A 5,090-nucleotide genomic window follows, 5' to 3' on the forward strand; every position below is an offset into this window, starting at 1 on the left:
AAAGGATCAATACATAAATAATACTGAGGACATGAGTTTGAAAGTGAGTCTATAGATTACGGAATCAGTTCAGAGATGTGGTGATTAAAGATATCAACTTTAGTTTAGGGCAATGATGGTTGAACTTTTCCTGAAACGTGTAGTGCGGGAACTAACGAACATCTGTAATTGTCAGATGGGAGAGAGTTGCTGAAGCGCGAAACAAGAGATGACTACTGAGACCCGTTTAATTATAGAGACATAGAAATACAGAAAACGTACAGCTCAATAGAGGCCATTCGGCCCACAAAGTAGTGCCGAATATGTCCCTACCCTAGAAATTACGAGGCTTACCTGTAGCGCTCTATTTTAGTAAACTCCACGTACCTATCTAAAACTCTCTTAAAAAACTGTATCGTATCCACCTGCACCACCGTTGCCGGCAGCCCATTCTACGCACTCACCACTCACTGAGTAAAAAAAAACGTACAGCTGACATCTCCTCTGTACCTACTCCCCAGTACTTTGAACCTGTTTCTTTTTGTGGCAAACATTTCAGCCCTGGGGAAAAAAAACCTATGACTATCCACACGATCAGTGCCTCTCATCATCTTATACACCTCTATCTATCAGGTCAGCTCTCAACCTTCATTGCTCCAAGGAGGAAAGGCAGAGTTCCAGGCAACATCCTTGTAAATCTCCTTTGCACCCTTTCTATGGCTTCCACATCCTTTCTGTAGTGAGGCGATCAGAAATGAGCACAGTACTCCAAGTAGGGTCTGACCGGGGTCTTATATAGCTGCAACATTACCTCTCCGCTCCTAAATTCAATTCCACGATTGATGAAGGCCAATACACCGTAAGCCTTCTTAACCACAGAGTCAACCTGCGCAGCTGCTTTGTGAGTCCTATGGACTAGGACACCAAGATCCCTCTGAACTTCCACACTGCCAAGAGTCTTACTATTAATACTATATTCTGCCATAATATTTGAGGTACCAAAATGAACCACTTCACACTTATTTGGGTTGAACTCAATCTGCCACTGCTCAACCCAGATTTGCATCCTATCAATGTCCCGCTGTATCCTCTGACAGCCCTCCACACTATCCACAAAACTTCCAACCTTTGTGTCATCAGCAAACTTACTAACCCATCTCTCCAGGTGCTTTATAATAATCACCAAGAATCAGGGTCCCAAAACAGATCGCTAAGGCACCCCAGTGGTGACCGACCTCATGTTAAAGTTACATTTTGTCTGACCAATAACGTGGTCTTTATAGAGAGTGTGGCTGATAAGACGTCTGCGAGTGTTAGCTCCACGCACACACAACGAATTCAGTACATTTCACACAAATTATGTACGGATGCATTACCTGCTGATTTTTTTTTTCAAGAAAAAAAAAAAAAAAAAAAGAATTTGGTGTAGAAATCTCACTTCATCATTAATGAGGTTTTTATTTTGTTTGGATTGTGTTAACCTATTCCTGGACTGTGCTCATCACTCAATTTATGGACTCTACAGAGCAACCTGCGCGACGTTGAAGAAAATAAATCCTATCCATAAGATAAAAGGCAAATGAATAATCTGGCAAATGACGCCCACACTTGGTTTACTGCAACAATTAACATTCTTAACGTTTCAAAACATCTTTGAAAATGCTGGGACTGTCAAGCGCACTATAAGACACTGAAAACAGAAAAGTCAATGAACATGAACAAAATACGTTAAATATTATAAAACATTAGCTTTATCTGGCATACCTAGAAAGAAACATAGTGCACCGTTTCCGTCAATTCAATTCAAAACGATTGTGCTGAGCACAGAGCGGAAGAGTCACCACGCTTTCGGTGACAACATGCATTTGGTATTTATTCATTTACCTATTGTCTGTCTTTATATCTATCTAACTGTCTATCTGTGCATTTATGTATGTATGTATGTATGTATGTATGTATGTATGTATGCATCTATTTATTTATTTATTTATTTATTTATCTATCTATCTATCTATCTATCTATCTATCTATCTATCTATCTATCTATTTACTTATTTATTTATTCAGAGTTACAATGCTTAACAGACCCTTCGCACGCCCATCAACCCACTATTTTGACCCAAGCGCAATCACGCAACATTTTGCAATAATCAACCAACCTAACAACCGGTACTTCTTTTGCCTGTGGAAGGAAACCAGAAAACCTGGAGGATGTTGCAACAGTCAGTATTTGTCTTTTTCTGTGTTTTCCCCATCGCCTTCAGTCTGTGGTTTTGTATTGCCACGTGCTCTTGTTTGTTTTCATGCCCCATGTTCCCTTGTCTCCGTTCCTGCTCCAATTCGGCCCTGGTATTACTGAGTACTCCGTCTCTCGCCTGTTTCTCATTATTACCTGTTTTGCTGCTTCTTCCGTCTCCTTGTACCCCACCTATCATCTGCAGCTCTGTTTATTGCTCAGTGTATTTTAGCCTTGCGTTTTCACTTGTTAATTGTTAGATTGCCCCAGTGAATGTTCCTGAGCATTTCCAGCATTCGTATCTGTACTCTGTACGTCTGAAAATCGACTCTACTTGTTTCCTGATTCTTGGTGTTTGGATTTCTCTGGATGTTTTGATCACTGCCTGAACTTTGACGCCGACTTTGTTTGCACTTTGGAATTTCTTACTCAATTAATATCACTGTGTGCACAGTACTGGTTCTGCGACTGGATCCCTGCTCCAGCGTCCTGACAGCACCTTAAACTCTATAACTGGCATGTGAGTTTTGTAGATAACTGGAACATTTCATGAACATTTTCACAGCCATGATTGAAAAGCGCCTGAAATGCACACGCAGAGAGGAAGTATTGCACATTTACAATAAACATTTAAACATTATGATTTACTGAATTATAAATAATCCTTGGTATAAAACCTTAAGACTGCGTACTGGAAAGGTGAGCAGTAATAATTTGGTGGAAATAGGAGACAGCCATACACCGGGATGTAGTCTGTGAACCAGAATCAGCAACTTCAAAATGGTGAAGGTTCGCTTTTCTACAGCGCCTATTATCTCCTCTTTGATCCCCTCCCCCCCATCCGGAGTATCACGAGCGTCATGCAGCTTACTTTCCGACTTGTGTCATAAATGCACCGTATGCTGTATGTTAATTATCTGGAACATATACCATTAAGTGTTAAGTTATTTGTCGTAGTACTATTTTCTGTGTTGATTGTGAATTATATGCATCTTGTTGTGCATCTTGGTGGGGATTCATTTGATTGAATGACTATGAACCTCACCTTGAACTTCAAGTCGTAAGTGGTAAATATCATTAGCCGAATGAGCGTTAGGAAGTGGTGTAATTTGTCATCAATATGTCCTCAGATGGCGCCGATAAATGCCGTCACTTTGCGAACATCTCCGATGGGAATAGTCAAAACTTTCCATTTCGGATGCGACAGCTGAAATCCATAGCCACTGGTGCGTCACCAAGAAACATTGACGAACTCCATTGCCGTTGCTTTATCCTTCAAGTGTTTCAAGCATTTTCTATTTCTCTTGATGTTGTAATTAGCTTGTAAAACCCACTTGCATAATAATATATATCTGGATATCTGGTGAGTGGAGATGCACATAAGACCATAAGATTATAAGACAATGGAACAGAAGTAGGCCATTAGGCCCATCGAGTTTACTCCGACATCTCACAGCGGCCAAGCTCTCCTCTTTTGTTAATCCCGTCATTCTCTGAATCATCCTCGCGAACCTCCTCTGGACTCTGTCCAATGACAACACATCCTTTCTGAGCTCTACTGCCCAAAACGCATGTCAGTATTCTAACTGCGGCCTGACTAGCGCCTTATAACGGTTCAGCATTATCTCCTTGCTTTTATATTCTATTCCCCTTGAAATAAGTGCCAACATTGCAATTGTGTTATTTACCACAGACGCAATCTGTAAATTAACCTTCAGGGAGTCTTGCCGGAGGACTGCTAAGTCCATTTGCACCCCTGATGTTTGAACCCTCTCCCCAATTAGATAATAATGTTCAATATTGTTCATTTTACCAAAATGCACTATCATATATTTCCCAACACTGTATTCCACTTGCTCCTTTTTCGCTCAGTCTTTTTATTTGTCTAAGACGTGCTGCAATCATATTGCTTCCTCGGCACTGCCTACCCTCCAACTATCTTCTTATCATCTGCAATGTTTGCCACAAAGCCATCAATTCTACTATCTAAATCATTGACAAACAATGTGAAAAGCAGCGATCCCAGTAGTGACCCCAGACATCAATAGTCACCGGCAGCCAATCAGAAAAGCCCTATTTAACTCGTATTCACGGCCTCCTGCCTCTCAGTTATTCCACTATCCATGGTAGTATCTTTCCTGTAACACGGTCGGATTACATTTTGTTAAGCAGACTCCTGTGTGGCACTTTATTAAACGTCTTCTGAAAATCCAAGTAAATCACATCCACTGCCTCTCCTTTGTCAACACTGATTGTTTCTTCCTCGATAAACTAAAAGACGTGCAAGATTTCTCTTTGCAGAAGCGATGATGACTTTGACTTTTCTTGTTATTAGTCTTCAAGTACCTCGAAACCTCATCCTTGGTTATAGCCTCCAACACTTTCACAACAACTGAGATTAGACTAACTGGCCTGCAATGTCCTTCCTTAAAGTGTGAAGTAAATTTTTAATCTACTAGTCCTTCACGTCATGCCGGAATGAGGTGATTCTTGAAAGATCGTGACCAGTGCATCAGTTAGCTTTTCAGCAACCCCTCTCAGCAAGCTTAAGATCCTTCAGTTTGCCTATCACTTTTTCCTTTGTAATAGCAATGACACTCACAGACCTCTGGCATACTGCTAGTGTCATCCACAGTGAATAAAAATGTAACGTGCCCATGAAGGTCATCTGCCATTTTTTGTCTCCCATTACTACATCACCAGCATCATTTTCCGGTGGTCAAATATCAGCACTCACCTCCTTTTTACTCTTTATGTAACTGCAAAATTTTGGTATCCTGCTCTCTATTAACGACTAGTCTGTCCGCATATTTCAACCTTTCTCTTCTTGTTGGTGTTTAGTTGCCTTTTGTCGGATTTTCAAAGCTTATCAATC

This window comes from Hypanus sabinus, chromosome 9, assembly GCF_030144855.1.
Source record: "Hypanus sabinus isolate sHypSab1 chromosome 9, sHypSab1.hap1, whole genome shotgun sequence".
NCBI classification, from domain to species: Eukaryota; Metazoa; Chordata; class Chondrichthyes; order Myliobatiformes; family Dasyatidae; genus Hypanus; species Hypanus sabinus.